The 19218-nt window shown below is 39.2% G+C and overlaps 1 protein-coding gene across 5 annotated transcripts in view; it reads left to right on the top strand.

Moving 5' to 3' along the window:
• Window positions 1-19218, top strand: part of CNTN5 (contactin 5) — a 934652-nt gene that overhangs the window by 269186 nt on the left and 646248 nt on the right. For all 5 annotated transcript variants that reach the window (XM_089512787.1, XM_089512786.1, XM_089512784.1 and 2 more), the window contains one exon: window positions 4551-4683. The gene's annotated coding sequence lies outside the window, so the exon portion shown is untranslated. The remainder of the gene's footprint in view (window positions 1-4550; window positions 4684-19218) is intronic.

The raw sequence follows: 19218 nt of genomic DNA, 5'->3' as shown, positions 1-19218 counted from the left end.
GTGTGATAGGGCAATGGTAACAAGGTTATTTCTTGTTTAGTGTGTAAAACAGTAAAACAAATCCCCCAACCAGATTCCTTGCATTCCCTGATTACTGCATTGAGGCAAATTAGACAAGACATACTCTGTTGAGTGCAACAAGAATAACCTCTTGTAACAGAACTGTGGTGTGGAAGGGGACCTTGCACCACATAACACCTATTCTGAAAAATCTTCACTGGCTGCCCATTCGCTTCCGAGCGCAATACAAGGTGTTGGTTATTACCTATAAAGCCCTACATGGCTTGGGCCCAAGTTACTTGAGGGACCACATCTCCCCACGCAATCCGCCCTGCACACTCAGAACATCCAGGAAGAATCTGTTGGAGATTCCATCTTCCAAATATGTCTCCACATCCCAGATGGCCTTTTCAGTGGTGGTCCCATGGATTTGGAACAGTCTCCCCAAGGAGCTCCGTCACATGACCCCCCTAGAAACATTTAAAAAGAAGCTTAAAACCTTTCTTTTTTGTCAAGCCTTCACACCCCCCCCCCCCCGAGGAATGAAGTTGAGCACTCTTGATGCCATCGATTCTCTGCCTTACCCTGTGAATGATTGTGTTTTATATAATTGTATTACTTGTTTTTATCTATTTTTATGAGATGTTTTTAATAGTTTTATAGTCTGTAAACTGTTTTGATCTAGGGGAAAACGGTATACAAATAAAAATTATTATTATTATTATTATTATTATTATTATTATTATTATTGGTTCAATCCCTGATTGGTGCAGGGAAACCAGAACTACAGCATCCCTAACCCTTGGGTCTCCAGCATCTGCTTGGTGGTATCCAGTGAAGTAGAATCTCCCTTACCCATTAATTGATTTTATTTCATATCCATTGTAGGGTGCATCTACACAGTAGAAATAATGTAGTTTGACACCACTTTAAGTACTGTAGCTCTAGCCTATAGCATCCTGGGATTTGTAGTTTTACAAAGTCTTAGCCTTCTCTGCCAAAGAGTGTTGGTACCTCCCAAACTACAAATCCTACTTCTCTCCTAAACCCTGTAGATGTTCTCCTCTGTCAGAAGATAGAAATATCCTAAGCCTTCAAACTGCTTTCTTAGTTGTGGGTAAAGGATGCCAGTCCTGAAGTAAGAAGCAACTGGTAAGACATCTTGAAGCAGCCCTGTTAGAATATAATAATAATAATAATAATAATAATAATAATAATAATTTGTTTTATTTATATACCGCTATTCCAAAGATCATAGCGGTGAACAGCAAGTAAGCTAATTAGCAAGTAAGCTAATTTGCCTCCAACAGTCTGGGTACTCATTTTAGCAACCTCGAAAGGATGCAAGCCTGAGTCGAGCTTGGGCCCTTTTGCTGGTCTTGAACTCGCAACCTTGTGGTTTCGAGTGAATGGCTGCAGTACAGGCATTTAACCACTGCGCCACCAGGGCTCCCTATATTCTTTTTATGTTTCATTTTATGCTACTTTCTTCATCATACCTTCTTGACTTTCCAATCCCTTATTCAAAATTTTATTGTGTGCCTGCCAGGGGAGATATTGTGATATATAAACCATAATGTTGTTATTTTGTATTGTAAGCACAACACAGCAATTAAAATATGCTGATGGTAAATTTCAAAACTGGGATTTTCAAGTTCTGGTGAGGGGTTATGAGGCCAATCCACCAACACAGAAAACCTTTATGTTTCCATTTTGAGTAATACCCAGAAACCATCTCATTGTGACTTTCTAATACATTAATGGGATTATTCCGGCTAAGAACAGATCTCATTAGAAGAGTGATCCTGTTGAGTTTGCTGCTTATCAGGTGGAAAGAATACTTCCCAGAACAAGAAACCTGATGTGTTGCTGCTCTTTCATTTTCAAATCATAGTGAGAATACCTTTACCTTCAAATTAAATTGTAGCGCCTGGAAGAAATGATTGATTTCTTCTTCTAATATATTATACACACACACACACACACTGTATTGTGAGTGAAACATAAGGTGAGAAAACTCCACTTTTTTGTGTATTAACTGCAACTTTCCCATTAGTATAAAATGGTGGTGGAACAATATAGCATGTTTCAAGTACAGGGCCTTGCTGGATCTTCTGTCGCTGCAAGATGAAATACCAAGAATGCAGAATAATAATTTTTATAGATGTTACAAATATTTTTTCCATCCAATGCATTGTCTAGAGGAGAGTTCCTCAACCAGGTTTCCCTGGAACTATAGGAATCAACAGGTGGTTTCTAAAGGTTCAAAAAAAGATTGTGATTGAAACAAAAGAAAATGAAAACTAGATATAATAATTTGTATTCAGAGGTTCCATGAGACCTGAAAATTAATTCAAGGGTTTCTCCAGGATAAAAAAGAAAGAAAGCCCAGTCTATAATTTACAGAAAATATGATAAAACATAGCAATAGGAATTTTATGTACACAAAAAATAAATTTAATTTAGAAAATATTTGGCTCACCCAAAATTTATTTTTGCACACTCTTGAGATTTCCCATTCTGGGGTGGTGTCTTCTATTCCATAGATAATCTGGGAGAAGGAAAGAGCTTTGATTATGAACTGTCCATTAAAAAAAAAAAAAAGGAATGGATGTCATGGAAGTCAAAATTTACAGTTTTGCTTTAAAATCATATGGCACAACATTAACCACTCAGAAATCTGAATGTTCTTGAAATAGTGATGGTATGTTTGGAGGTGCCGATGTCTCATTCAAATTGTCTTTTGAGTGCACAAACATCCAGAACCTTTCTCACAAGTTAGCATACGGTGTGAGTATTCTGTAGTGCAGGAGAGGAATCAACGAAAATCAAACAGAAGGAGGAGAGCTGTGAAACAGAGAGGGTGGACAGTAAATTTTGTATGTATATTTATATGTGCTTCTAGAGTGCACCCTGATTTGAATTTCTTTTGGTTGTATCAACAATCCTATTGGTTGCTTTGGTTGCTCTCAGCTACAGAAGACCCAGTAAATCAATTACTGAATGGTGAATCAGTATAGAATCAGTATAGACTTGAAAGGGACCACAAGGGCCATCTGATCGAGTCCCCTGCCATGCAGGAGTTCAGAACAAAAGTATTCCCAAAAGATGGCCATCCAGCCTCAGTCTAAAAACTTTCAAACAAGGTGAGTTCATAACGTTTCAGGGCAGTCTGTCCACTGTAAAACATCAGCTATAGAGAAGGAGTTACTTATGTTTAGGTGCAATCTCTATTCTTGTAATTTGAAACCAATTATTCATGTTCTAGACTTGGGAGGATCAGGAAACAGGCTTGCTCCACCTTTGCATGACATCTCTTCAGATATTTAAAGGTCACTGTCATGTCGCTTCTCCTTCTTCTCCAGGCTAAACATCTCCAGCTCCCTAAACAATTTCTCACAGGACTTGGTTTCCAGACCTGTGATCATTTTACATGCCCTCTTCTGGATGCATTCCAGTTTATCAGTGTCATTCTTGGACATGTAGGAAATCTCATTTGGATCTGCCTTCAAAAATGCATGCATAGCTCCTACCATCTTTCACCTGGTCAAATGAAGAACTATTTGGTGCCTTGAGTCCTAATACTGGGAGAAAGGTGGGATATCAGAAAATAAATAAATAAATATTCATCGTCCCATTGTACTGGTTATTTGGCAGATGGTCAACAATTTATGTAGCGCTCAGAGGCATGTCTGAGCAAAACTTGCTCAAACCTAATCCCTTGATTGTTTAAAATCAGAACACTTCTTTTTGTGTTTACAGTCAGAATAAATGGGAGAAAATCACATACCTCACTGGCTGTATGTGGCCCTAACCCTTTTGTGCTGTCCACAGTCAAACCTTCACATCCCCACTTTCTCTCCCAGACAATCCAAAAATGGCAAAAGAAAGAGAAAGAATTCACTTTCTTGGAAGCCCCCAGAAGTGGTGATTCTTGTTTAAAACAAGATTTACCACATGCATTATTTTCTGTCTATTTGTCCAAAGGGATTTTACAAAACAAAACCTGGCCTTTGCATCATTTTTGTTAATTTTCATTTATGTATTGAAAATTTGTGGACCTTCAGAACCTGTCCACCTCACATTAGCAGCACCCTGAGGTCCTAAATCTTATAACAACCTACTATAATCATTTGACCTATACAAATCCCTCATGTTCCTACTTGAGCAAAAATACAACTGCAGAATTTAGTATCAGTATCATTTATGTCAACAACATTAGATCTATAACACAATAAACAGAAAGATTTTTGTTGGTTTGTTATGCATTCATCAGTTTCCCTAGAGAAACCAGTTGGACCTTTATTGAACATTTATTGGTGTAACAGGGAGCCTGCTTGTTTGTAGTTGGTTAGCAGGTTCAACTGTGATTTGGAGATCTGCCTTCTAGATCTGACTGAACCATTAAACTCATTGGGTAATTTGGGACCAGGTTATGAAGATGCAAGGAGGATGAAGAGTGCCATGGAAATATTCCAGTGTCTGCAGTAAAATAAGAATAAAAGGAATAAGAATACTAATAATGATTTCAACTATTTTCTGTTCAACAGATTATTCTGAAAGGATTCTGTCCTTGACTGAACACATCGCCCCCTCTCTCGTTCACAATCATTAAGGACTATTTTTCTGCAATTGCATCCATTTCAAAAGACACTTATTCCTAGCTCAGAAACCAACAAATAGGTAAGATAAGTTTTAATTTACATTTTAGAGGACTGCATGAATTGTGATAGATCTGATATAAAGTGCTTTCAAGCATAATTTGGATTTCATCATCCCATTAATTCCCTTTTCTATGTGCAACTCCATATATAAAATCAAGGGATACTTGGAGGAATTTTGCATATGCACCCAGTTTGCCCTTGCATCAACACAATGTTGCATTAAATAGGCCTTTGGTCTGACCCAACATGCCTCTTCTCATGCTCTTATGCTTATTTGATTTTTCATTGCAAAAATACTTGTGCAAACCAGTCAGTCAAAACTATTGTGTAGCCCACTGCTGGAAATTGGTTGTGCTATTTGTTGGAAGAAGCATCACAATGACCATACTGCAGTGCCACAAGAAGTTTCATTGAGACCGGGACCTTACTCTTCCACATGAGTTTGAACAGGATCTGAGATGTCCAGGTGATGTCATTCTTTTGATCCCATCAACCCCATAGGTGTGTTTGTTGGGGACACAAGGAAAAGAGATTTCCTGGTAGCTTCTCCAGACATTTTGGCAATTCATTCCCTTTTCTGAAAGGGGTTTTTAATGGACTGATGCAGTAGTTATAAAAAATTGTGCTTTCAATTTGTTTTTTACTCAGTATTCTATTAATAATAAAATTTGTATTCTTGTGTTTTAGTATTCTAACTTTTTTATTATCGGTGCCTGCACCCATTTTAATTTTGTTGTGAACCACTCTGAGTTCCATTTCTGGAATAAAGTTGGAATATAAGGCTGCTGTCATATGGCAGAATCAATGCACTTTGACAACATTTTAACTGTCGTGGATATAGCCTATGAAAGCTATCTCACAAAACTACAAATCCCAGAACTACATAGCATTGAGCCATGGTGGTTAAAGCTTTGCTAAACTCCATTAATTTTACAGTGTATAAACAGCCTATGTCAAATAAAATAAAACCAATCCAGTCCACCTTCTGGTGTTCGTTCATCTTCTGTTCATCTTGTGCAAGAATCTGCTCAATTTTATGTTTCCCCAGTGATAAGCAAATCTAATACCACTAAGGTCCATAACAGTTTGGAATAATCATCTGTGCTGGCAGAACAATACTATCCTCATTGGAATCAGTCATGGCAATAGGACTGTTCAAACCATCCTGAAAGGCCAGCCTGTGGGCAGAATAGGGGCATCATGTCCAAGGACGCACGCCCCAACTCCATCCCCCAGGGTGCCCAGAAACTGCACACCGCTCCATATGGCACACAGTGTCATGGTGCTCCCCTGGCTCTGCATCCATATGACACAGTGCTGAAGAAGCACTGTATAGCTGTGGTAATGAAGCTATGGTGCCCTTTCGAGGACAGAAAAATGAAAGGTCAGATCGAGGCCACAGTATGAGGTTGCCACGGCTCTGATCTGGCTAGAAAAGGGGCGGTGTCCTGCTGTCTCTTAGGAGCTATATATACAACCCCTAATACCTTGTTCCACCTGAAGAGAAGAATCTTACTTTCCAATAAAAATGTCTGGGGCTCATTTTTGTTAACCTACCCATGCCATTTCATGTGGTGTTGATTCATAAGAAGTGTGCATGTGTGATAAATTGGAAGATGCACTAATTGTGTTCCTGTCCGCATGCCTTGCCTTCTCAGCAGGTTACTTAATTAATTGCCCACCTAGTTTCGCTTTTAAAGCTATAAATGGGGCACTTGCTCCTCCCCCTCTCTAACCAGATTAATTAGATGGATTGTAAGGTGTCTTACACACACACACACACACTTTCTCACATTGGTATTGGTATGCTGTGTGCAGCCTTAATTACTAAAGGGACATAGTTCTCAGTGTGATCCCTCATCATTGTAACTGCAGTCATGTCAATTTCATTTAGACTTTGTTAATTTCACCTTCGCTGGTAATTTCTCTGTAGCTAACTGACAACTTGATGGTGCTTCTATTTACAGAGGGTGGCAAATGAAACCAATTTCCTCTAGAGGCAAGGTTGATGGAGAGATACCAAAGAGGATATGTGGTTCTAGAAAACAAAGAAATGCATTACTATACTTCCCTGGGAGCGTAAGGGGTGGTAGATCCAGGCCATGCAAGGAAAACAGATTCACAAATCTGGAAGGGTCATCAAAGGTTATCTAATCCATTGCCAGACACAGCTAAACATCCCTGACAAGTTTCCACACAATCTTCATTGTGATTTTTATTTGAATGGTTGCAAACTTACATTTTAATCACGGTATGAAATTTAAAATTCACCTAAAGAAGTGGTTTTAAAGCTTTCTGGTGGCAGTCTATTCTAAACTGACTGGTGTGCTTGGGAATCCAAATAAATTTGTCATAGATCATCATTCTGTTGTAGAAAATATCCCATCATTCTGGGCTATTAGGGGATAGTAGCATTGAATAGGTTGTTTTAATCTTTTTTGTTTGCTTTTTAACTGTCAACCCTGCCATTTTACTTGCTGTGTGTGTGTGTGTGTTGAGCTATACAAAGCAAAAGGTACTAATTCAGAACAGAGACATTTGTGCAAATAGAAGGAAACATAATGGGAAAAGTGATTGTTGTATCCATCTTGCATAGAAAATGAGACCTATCACTTGGAAGATCCTTGACATGTCATGATGGCTTTTCTTGATAGAAACCTTGCCAAGTGAGAGATTATCCTTCTTTATGCACGTGTTCCGTATCAGCCCAAGCATTTCCATAGGGAAATGCACACATGTGTATGCTATCTGGAATATACTTGGCTGTTGTATTTTTTTTTCCAAAATAGAATGCTTTTGTGAGGAAAATTAAAATAAAAAGTGTGTTTTGCTCTCCCGCATCCTGAAAAAAATGTAGCTATGTCTGACATTTTTTTCCCACCTATGAGGAACATGAGAATTTGCAAGTATTAGTTACATATCTAGCTGGAATGCAAACTTGCAAGAAATGTTTGTCCACTATTACTGATCTCATAACGAAGGAACTCCAATATTCCCTGGGAGACACTTATGCAATATCTTTGGTGCGGAAGATACTGTTTTTGTGTGGATTCAAGTTGTTTCTGATTTATGGTTACCCTAAGGCAAACCTCTCATGGGGGTTTATGGGACTAAGAGTGTGCATCTCACCCAGGGTCACACAGTGGGTTTCCATGTCCAAGCAGGGAATCAAACCTTGATGTTTAGAGTTTTAGTCCAACACTCCAACCACTACGCTATGCTGTCTCTTGGCAGACAATACTAGCCTTTGGTAATACTGATATTGGCTATCCTAGCTATGAATAAAACTTCTGTTTATGTTTTTCCCCTGCTAGCATTGTCATGTATCAAAATTGTGTCATATATTTCACAGTGAATAAGAAATGTATCAAATGGGATCCCATGCAGTTCAACTTTTCCATACCTTTCTAATTTTTATTTATTGCCTTCATTTATATCCCACCTTTTCCCTAACACTGCAATGCTAGATGGCTGACAAAATATTAAAATCTATACAGATTAAATTAAAGGCAAAAACAGGGAAATGTAGAATATATTTCAACAGTTATTTCAAACTAAACTATCTACAGAATTTTCAACAGTTTCAAAAATCTGTTAAAAACAGATGGTAAAATTAGTTTCCAAAATTGACCTGTGTCTTCATACATTTGATGGAAAGTATTTACCATAGAATCATAAAGCTGAAAGAGACCTCAAGGGCCATCCAATCCAACTCCCTGCCATGCAGGAATCCACACTCAAAGCACCCTGGACAGAGGACCATCCAGTCTCTGTTTAAAAACCTCCAAAGAAAGAGATTCCACCACACTCTGGGGGAGTGTGTTCCACTGTTGAACAGCTCTTACTGTCAGGAAGTTCTTCCTAATGTTGAGGTGGAATCTCTTTTCCTTATCTTGACTCCATTGCTTCATGTCCTAATAGTTTATCACCATCACCACCACTCAAAAAGTAACTTACCCCTGGCAGGATAAAGTCACTTATGGGATGCAGTCAGGTATTATCACAAGGAAAATTCCGCCGATGCTGCTGGGAGACTGCTTCCCGGCTAAATCCCAGCTCCCAGCTGCGCTCAGCTGGTTGATTTGCTCTGCAGACCATTCACCATTTTTGTTGCCCTCCTCTGGACATGCTCCAGATTGTCAACATCTTTTTTGAATTGTGGTACCCAGAACTGGATGCAGTATTCCAGGTGAGGGCTGGCCAAAATACAATTTTAAAAAAGATACGGATTCAATATATTAAAAGGGCAAGTTATTCAATATATCAACAATAAATAAAACATGAGTAATTTAAGTAGTGAAAAGGAAGGTAATTTTAACAAATGAATACAAAACAAAACAAGGTTTAGCTCCATCCACAAATATAGTTACAACAATTGAACTCCGTCATCATAGATACTTCTGCGGCCCTGCAAAAACCTTCCTCTTAAATCAGACAGTGCCCCATCTGAGAGGTTTCTGAGATGCTACAAATCAGGGAGCTGGGAAATGACAACTCCAATGCTATCCCAGTCATGGGACTTATTGAACCAGGCAGCTGGAGAGATTGTCCAAGATCCTGCCACAGCTGCTTCTTTCAACATGCTCCATGACTGGAAGAGCTCTCCAGAAATCATTCCCAAGTGTCTCACTCTGCAGTGCTGCAGAAATTCTTTGGTATGGCTGCTGCCTCTCTTAAGAGGTAGGTTTTGGGGGTCATGTTTGGTTGTTAACAACCGTAAATGTAAATTCCAACAGTTACAAGATTGTAAGCCTGGCTTACGATCTCATAAATATTGAAAAGGAAGCCAGCAAAGGTTTTTAATGGGGAACATGAATGGAATAAAGAAACAGGGAGGGGAGAGATCTTGCACACTACTACTACAAATAAGTATAAAACGTTCCTGTTAGTAAAAAATGAGCCTATTTTCTTTAAAAGCTTGCTGGCAACCAACTGCAAACAAAGGTAGAGCAACAGCTGTAAATAGGAGACTTTTGGGTCTCAGGCTCATTATCCAGATGGATGATGACTATCCAATTAAATTTTATTATAGAAGTGCGAAAGGGGATGAAGGAGCAAACATTCTGTTAGCTGCTTTGCTCCATCATTTACCTGAAGAGTGAATTATATCTGTGTAGTTCCAAACATCACTAATTAATTTTAGAGATGTTTTTCTCTCTTTTTGTTGTTGTTGACCTGCTAATAAACTAGAGATCTCAGTTTCAGCAAGGAAGGAGCCTTGTTAAAAAGTGTATTTTTTGTACCTGCATGAACATATTGAGAAGAATATAGTTCATTCATGGCAATGTCAAACACTTTACCTGCTGGCCCAACTAATTGAGAATTATATTGGAGGGCCAAAGAGCTATTGAAATAAATGAGATAGACAGACCACTCCAAAACAGACACAAGTGAATTAGAACTGATGAACCCGATTAGAGTGGATTTGCAATGTCACTTTAAATACTCTCCAGTCTCATTCATCTTGTTGCACCTGATCTGTCATTTCATGACCACTTAAAAAGCATTCAAGCTATTTAAACTCAATGATGAATTTTTGTGTTGGGGGGAGGGCGATTTGATGGAAGGGTAATCCATTCTGTAAGAGCACCCAGCTGCAATTTTGTGGCTGACATATTTTGACTCCTCACTCCAGCATCAACTACTGGTCTTGACTCAGGGAAAGAGTTCAGATGGCAGGCCAAGTGCCAGCTTCTCTAAATTTATCCACATTATACAAATGACAGGACTCCCATGACCTACTGAGCCAAAAACCTAATCTGATGCTTGGTTTTTGCTAGATGTAAAATCTACTAGAACTGATAGGAGAGACAATTTTTTATCTTTTTTTCTAAAAGAGAGACTAAATAGAAAAATCAGTGTCTTTGATTCTCAGATAAGTTAATACTGATTCTATCATTGTGATCAGAGGAATATAGAATTTGCAAAGACTTGCTCCTGTCCTTCCATCAGGGCAGAAATATAGGAGTCATGATCCCCATACTCTTCTCATGTATTGATTTCTCTGTATGTTTACTATTTTTTTTCAATTGCACCAGATAGGAAGGTCATCATTTAACACTGCCCTAGGGCTGAATGTTGCCCTATATTTGGGGTCTGGTCAAAGCTAAAGCATGCTCATAAATTTTCTCACAATATCTTGTCACAAATATTCTGACATATCAAAACACTACCTATCAATTAAAGGTATGCAGTGAGCTGGCCCTCAGTCTATAGATGGTATTTAGAGTCCTTGTTAGCATGATAGCCAAACATTAAGAGCTGTCTAGTCGTGTGAAAGAATTAACCTGGTTGATACTTTTTTGCATTCACTTCACAGTCAGGGCTGGGAAAAGATATGAAGGATGGGAAACAGGTAGAGGAGTGATATTTTGTTTGTTTGCTTGTTGTTGATAACAGGCTTGTATAGTTCTCATAGATATCAGAGGAGAGATGGATCACACAAATAAACTTTGAATTCTTCGTTTGATTCTGCACTATATACTCTTGGGAACTCACCATCCATTGGCCTTAGCTTGAGGGAATGTATCCCAGACCAAGCAATGAGGAATTTGAGTTTTGGCCAAGGGATAAATCTGAGTAAAATTTGCTTGGGGCCCCAATTCTAGTTTAGATCGTGAGGAGTACTGGACTCTGACAGTAAAAGAGCTGGAATGTGCCTCTGTTGTGTATCATCTGCTGTAGCACCAATAAAGCTTATGCTAAAGCAGTAATGTATAGTCAGCCCTTGGTATCCATGGGGGATCCATTCTGGATCTCTCCACAAATACCAAAATCTTCAGAGGCTCAAGGTTCATTGTCCCCAATAGTGGCGTGTGTATCTATCTGTGCCATCATTAGGGACAACAAGACTTCAGTGGTGGCACATGGATGCAGCTATGCTCTAATTAGTGACAATGAGACTTCACCTGAAGTCCTGTTGTCCTCAATGGCAGCACAGCCATGTGCACACACTGCCAATGGGGACAACGTGGGCTTGCCATCCACAGATACTCAAATCCATTGGTGGCAAAAACGCAGATATCGAGGGACAACTGTATATGAGTGTCCAGCACTGAAAGAACACTGGGAAAGGCCTGGAGCTACATTCATTCCTACACATTTGAGGCTTTGACTCTTGTGGATTTGATTATTCATGGATTTTATTAATATGTTCTTTCTAGGAATAGCTAGGTCCTCCAGCATAACTCTAAGGTTAAGTTTAACCAAAAGAAACCCTGAAGGACCTAGAGATTTCTAGAGAGAACACTCCACTGGGCATTTGTAGCTCCTCCAGCACAATTCTATGGTCAATGTCTGGCAAATTTTGACCACAGAGTTGCACTGGAGGACCAAGAAATGCCTAGAGAGGTGTTCTGTCAAGTTAAAACATAGTGTTTTTGTTATTTGTGGTTTTTCTACATTCATGGGGGCGGAGGTCCACTGCACCTAAACCCAATGAATGTGGAGGGACGAGTGTACCGTATATCCAGTTCTGGAATGAGACAAGGTGCCCTGACATAACAAAACATCTCATCAAGAAAATGGTCAGCCATCATGACATTTTTCACATTTAGGGATTTTTTTTAATGAAAACAATTGTGCAACTTCTTGCACAATTCTCTCCAACTTTTTTTCTTTCCTTCTCTCTCTCTCTCTCTCTTACACACACATATACATAACCCCCACCATTTTGCAATCAAGGCTCTTGGAACACACTGGTGTGGAGGAGACAGGGCTTGCTCCACCAAAATGTTGAGTAGATGGTATCACATCTTGATCCAAGAGCCATCCATGTTATTGCTTATTTATACAAAATCCCACCATTTACATTCAAGAGGGAGATCTCATAAGAGTGAGGGAACAATTACCCTCTCCCCCAAATTTAAGGGAAATTATAAAGAAGAACAGGCCAGTGAGGACTGAGCATGGTCAGTGGCCATGGAATGCTGACTGCCAAGATAGATTACCTTATTTCTCTACTGTTCATACTGTTTTTATTTTCCCTTCCTAAAACAACACACATAGAGAGAATTAAGACAGGTGCACTTGGAAGGATACTGAGTGAATTAACTAGAGATCCTTAGACGGCTTGAGAGAAAGCTGAAAGGGAGGAGGATGACCTTAGTATCTGTCACCTCAGCAAATCACATTGTTCCACTGGTGCTGTGATGCGTAGAGCTGGAAATGATGAAGATGAGTACAATAGACTTTCCCACAGACTGAGTTTTCCAGGTCATTTAATTCTCTCATGTACCTTGAGAGACTTTCCCAACACATTTAATGATAACAGATTGTCACATTACACTGTCCATGCTGACCTGTTTGGTGACATGCCAAAAATTCTTTCCACACAAAGCCAGCTTCAATTGGAGTGAGGAAATGCTTTTAGGGACAGGTAAAGTATACTGACCCAGGGGACTGAAAATAAACTGTCTGTTCTGGGAGAAATACTTAATACCTCTTTATTAACACCCAATGATGCCCAACCTATTATGTGTATGTGTTGGGGGTGATACTTTAAGATCTCATAGGATTTTTCTTTCCATTTTTATTCAGGTTTGACTTTGGGAAAAAAATATTGGGTGCAGAACTTTTGGACCTTCAGATTTAGCTTACAATTCCCATTAACCCAAAACAGATGAACAATGGTATGGAGTTGTGGGCATTGTATTCCAAAACATGAGAAGAGGGTCTAGCATCCATGTTTAGAATTTATATGCAGAAACGATTTTGACATGGAGATGTCTTGTAAAAAGGAAATGATTAAACATGCAAATTCCAACATGATACAACATATGTCATAGATATTTAGGAGCATAGGAAGCCACTTACATTTCATGTTCATCTACACCAGTATTGGCAATTCTGACTGACAGTGGACTTCCCAGGTAATCTTCTTAACTTGGCTTAGCTTCCTAAAAACCAGTCAAGCTCAGGTGTTTACAGGGTGATAAGGTTTCTAATATTTTTTCTGAAAACTTGAACAACTCTGACTGAAATTCTACATCCAAATTACATAGTGCAGTGCTTACTCCTGCCACCATGATATATTAGGGTTATTTCAGGTGAAGGAATCATAGAGTCATAGAATTTATTTCATTGACAATTTGGTCTCTAAGAAGTGATATTTAGAAGCATACTATATCTGAACATGAATGTCTCATACAGATCCAATTGCTAAGACCAATTTGTTTATCTTTTCATATTAGCTAAGGGTAAATCATCTCATATTTTAAGATGGCACTTTCATCATTATGTTTTATGTGATTTGTAGACTTGGAAGGGACCTCTGAGATTGTCTAGTTCAGTCCCATGCTCAATACAGGCTTTGGAATACTTGATGGAGGGCTATCCAGCTTCTCCTTAAGCACTTCCAAGGGTTGTAAATCTTCAAAAATTTCATTCTCACAGGTGAGAACTAATAATTTTATAATTGTTTCTCATTGTGAGGAAATAATAATTTTAAAAAATGCACACTTTGTTAAAAACGTATGCAGTTTCTCTGAACAGAAAACAGCATTTTGGTACAGGAAATAACATGTTTGCATAGAAAACAAACTTTGTGCAAAGAAAAGAGTATTTTCCAGTACAAAAAAATGTTGTTCTCTGTGAAAAATATGTATTTTTTAAACACAGAATGAGTCCAAACCTGAAAAGATTCTTATCCGTCTAGGATTCTTCTCATCAGTGTTTCCCAGCACTTGAGCAACCACTGTTTCAACCAGTTTTTGAATATTTTTCAAATATTCTTTCTATCCTTATTACCTGAATAAAAGGATAACCTACTATATCACAAGACAAACTGTGATTAGTAGGTAATTTCTACTAGTTTCACTATGATCCCCTTGTCTCCTACTTAGCTTTTCTTTTTCCTAAAATGCAAAGAAAAAAAGTTAGAAATTAACATTTTATCCACCTAACTATTCTTCCTAACATTTTCCTCCTTGTTGAATCAGAGAGAGTCCCCCAAAGGCCAAATTCATTGAGTGATTTTTGCATTTTTTGTTTCTCAGTTCAACATACAGACAAGGAATCTATCTAGTTTTAGCTCAGGAAACATTAACTGATTAAATGGAGGAGAACAGAGTTCATTAGAGACAGGTGCAGGTGAGTCTTGATTTATACCAGAGTTGAATTTCTGGACTCATTATGTAAATTTTAACAGATGTCAATGGGGGGGGGGCATTTATTGGAGACCTAGCGGATACACCCAGATATATCTGAAGTAGCCACAGAGTAATCAATTTTACACAACCCATCAACAATTTTAAAGAGATTTAAAGTATCTAATCACAGGTAACTTCTTTCAGATTAGAGAAACCCTTCCCTTCCAAATAATAAGACTAATTGCTCACTCTTCACTTAAACAAGCAGAGGAAACCCTGTCCAGTCACATCAAATTTCCAAGATTCCAGTTTCGTCATCCCCTTATGCCCCCACTTCTAAGCAGACAAAGGAAACCCTTTCCTCCAAATGATGATAATATTTCATAGAATCATAGAATCATAGAGTTGGAAGAGACTGCACGAGCCATCCAGTCCAACCTCACCTTCCCACTAGGGCCCTCCGTTCTGGTAGTCAGGGCCTGCTGTCACAGCCCTGGATTTCCTCTGCCCCATCCCGGATTCGCCCCTTTTCACTCGCTGCCCCTCACGCCTGGAACCTTCTTCCCCCGCGAGCAAGAGCCATCACTTCTTTAACCAGCCTCAAAATGGAGTTGAAGACCATTCTGTTCAGGGCAGCGTTCCCAGGCATTGCATAATTGTCACTTGCTATTTGATGTTCTCTTGTTGCCTGTTTTATTGAATCATTTCCTGTATTGCTATGTATTTTATATGTATTATCCTACTAGAGATGCCCCTTCCCCCCCCCCCACTCCCTCTGTGTCATGTCTTTCTAGATTGTAAGCCTGAGGGCAGGGAACTGTCCAATTAAAAAGATTGTATGTACAGCGCTGTGTAAATTTACAGTGCTTTATAAATAAAGGTTAATAATAATAATAATAATAATAATAATAATAATAATAAATCCAATCAAAGCATCCCCAATAGATGGCCATCTAGCCTCTGCTTAAAGACCTCCAAGGAAGGAGACTCCACTACACTCCGAGGGAGTGTGTTCCACTGTCGAACAGCCCTTACTGTCAGGAAGTTCTTCCTAATGTTGAGGTGGAATCCCTTTTCCTGTAGCTTGCATCCATTGTTCCGGGTCCTGTTCTCTGGAGCAGCAGAAAACAAGCTTGCTCCCTCCTCAATGTGACATCCTTTCAAATATTTAAACAGGGCTATCATATCACCTCTTAACCTTCTCTTCTCCAGGCTAAACATCCCCAGCTCCCTGAGTCGTTCCTCATAGGACATTGTTTCCAGAACTTTCACCATGTTAGTCGCCCTCCTCTGGACATGCTCCAGTTTCTCAACATCCTTTTTAATTGTGGTGCCCAGAACTGGACACAATATTCCAGGTGGGGCCTGACCAGAGCAGAATACAGTGGCATTATTACTTCTCTTGATCTAGACACTATACTTTTATTGATGCAGCCTAAAATTGCATTGGCCTTTTTAGCTGCCCCATCACACTGTTGACTCATGTTCAACTTGTGGTCTACTTGGACTCCCAGATCCCTTTCACATGTACTTTCATTCAGCCAGGTGTCCCCCACCCTATATCTGTGCATTTCATTTTTCCGCCCTAAGTGCAGTACCTTACATTTCTCTGTGTTGAATTTCATTTTGTTAGCTTTGGCCCAGCTTTCTAGCCTATTCAGATCATTTTGAATGTTGATCCTGTCCTCTGGAGTATTAGCTATTCCTCCTAATTTGGTGTCATCTGCAAATTTGATAAGTATGTTCCCAATTCTGTCATCCAGGTCATTGATAAAGATGTTGAATAACACTGGGCCCAGGACAGAGCCCTGTGGGACCCCACTGTTCACTTCTCTCCAGGATGAAAAGGTGCCATTGTTGAGCACCCTTTGGGTTTGGCCAGTCAACCAATTACAAATCCATGTAACAGTTACTTTGTCTAGCCCACATTTTACAAGCTTGTTTGCAAGAATGTCATGGAAACCTTGTCAAAGGCCTTACTGAAATCAAGATATACTATATCCACAGCATTCCCTTCATCTACCAAGCTGGTAATTTTATCAAAGAAAGAGATCAGATTTGTCTGGCATGACTTGTTTCTCTGAAACCCATGTTGGCTTTTTGTGATTATGGCATTGCTTTCTAGATGTTCACAGACTCTCTGTTTAATGATCTGCTCCAGAATCTTTCCTGGTATTGATGTCAGACTAACTGGATGGTAATTGCTGGGATCCTCTTTTTTCCCCCTTTTGAAGATGGGGACAACGTTTGCCCTCCTCTAGTCTGCTGGGATTTCTCCTGTTTTCCAGGAGTTTTCAAATATGATTGCCAATGGCTCCGAAATTACATTTGCCAGTTCTTTTAGTACTCTTGGATGCAGTTCATCTGGTCCTGGAGACTTAAATTCATTTAGATTAACAAGGTATTCCTCTACTATCTCTTTACTCATTCTGTGCTGAAATTCCCCGATTCTGTCCTCTGCTCCTCCCAAGAAACCAGGATGGATGACTAAGGAACTTTCAACCAAGCTAAGTTTGAAATGGAACATGTACAAGAAATGGAAAAAGGGGGAAATCACAGAAAAGGAATTCAAAGAAATAGCAGGCATGTGTAGGGGTAAAGTCAGAAAAGCTAAAGCGCAGCATGAGCTCAGGCTTGCTAGAGTGGTTAAAAAGAATAAAAAGAGATTTTTTGGGTATGTCCACAGCAAAAGGAAGAAGAAGGAAATGGTAGGGCCACTGCGTGGAGAAGATGGCAAAATTTGAGTTTCTTCCTCCTCCTATGCCATACTTATCTATGGAGAGACAATATACATGTGAAATGTTGTAAACTGGGGGCAAGACAAATGGACATTTGGCTCTTCTCCTTCCAGCACCATATACAGATTCCAAAACACAAATAATTAACTTGAGGGAGTTCTTTGTCCTGCCAAACCTTGGTTGGCTTACCGTTGCCAGGCTGTAAACCTTTCACAGAGGTGGAGCACCATAAAGTCATAGACCAAAACTGGTGTAATATATCAGCATAACTGTGTCAGTGTAGGCGTGGTAGCAAGAGGCAAAAGACCGTGGTCAAAGCAGCAGCTCTGAAGGCACTGGGGTATTTGAATTAAGGTATTTGAATGATAGACTCTGTCAGCCTCTCTCATCAACCCTGGTAAAAGTACATCCATTAGTCTAATGTACTAGTAAAATTCTGGCCATAGACATGCAGCCTGGAGTCTTCTGTCATCCTTCCATTAATTCTCTCCAGGTGAGTTACCTGTCTTGGCAAGTAGGACTTAGAATTGTTATTCCCTTTATAAAAACATAGATCTTTGAGGAAATTTGGTTTTAAGGTTACAAACTCAAAGGTTTTACATACAGGGCTCAGGTTCAGTGCTATGTTCACCACAGCTGAATAAGAATGTGGCATGATGATGCAATCATTCTATTAGTTGGCCTTTAGACATTTCTTCTTCTTTACTCCAAGCTTCTTCAAAATTAATGTCACCAATACAATTAATTACACAGGCATTGGTAACAATTTTTCTTTCTTCATTTCAGAGTTTCCCAGTAAGAGCCAATCCAAAGTTATTCTTAACAAATGTGAGTGCCATTGAAGAGCAAGTATATTGTGTCAATCAGTACAGCACACAGATAAATATGGAATTAGACTAGTTTCTAACTCTCACTTTTTCAAAGTCACTGGCCAGTCTTTGGCCAGACACACTCTCTCCACCTAACATTCTCATAAGGTTGGTGTGAGAAGAGATTGTTAGCAAGAGCACCATATCTATTCCATGTTACTTGTTGGGAAGGGAGAAAAATGTAACGAATTAGAAAAATCCCCCATAGAATTTGCAACAGGTTGGCAGAACTGGAGTTTGCAATAACTAAAATTACAGCTGAAGTAGTTGCAATTATATCTGAGGAAGTTGTGAGGCCAACTTCACCCAATACCCAGAAGTGGAGTATGCACCAATCACATTTCTATGTGGAGCATCCACTTCAAGGGGAAAAAAACACTAAAGTGTATATTAAAAAGGGAAGAGCATGTACCTGCTCCTAGGCTATGAAGAGTAAGTATAAGTATTCACACACACAAAAAAAGTGAAGATGATAAGATATTCTTATTTTTGTATTCCACTTGGATATCCTGTGATATAAAGGTCAGGCCAACTAGTAGGAAGTCAACCTGCACATCATACTATACTTCATTTAGACTCCTAACCTACAGTACTGGTACATTACTGTATAGTTTAGGGACATGATTTATCTTTTTCTCAGATTCCAAAACTGTCCTTTCTTTTTTCTTCATTTCATTTCCACTTGAGCAAAATGCAGAAATATGGAAGTCATTTGCTGAAGAGGATGGGTTTTGCTCACCCTATTCCCTATCATCTCTCACTCTTTCTCAAGTGGGAGAGGTTGATGCATTCATTTCTCGATACAGGCATTATGTAATGTGGAATGGTAGAGCTGAAAGGCACTCTCAATGTCATATCA

This window comes from Sceloporus occidentalis, unplaced genomic scaffold, assembly GCF_023333645.1.
Source record: "Sceloporus occidentalis isolate IW3139 unplaced genomic scaffold, rSceOcc1.0.p SCAF_2, whole genome shotgun sequence".
In the NCBI taxonomy this organism is placed as follows: domain Eukaryota; kingdom Metazoa; phylum Chordata; class Lepidosauria; order Squamata; family Phrynosomatidae; genus Sceloporus; species Sceloporus occidentalis.
This window is presented reverse-complemented; position numbering and strand designations above follow the sequence as displayed.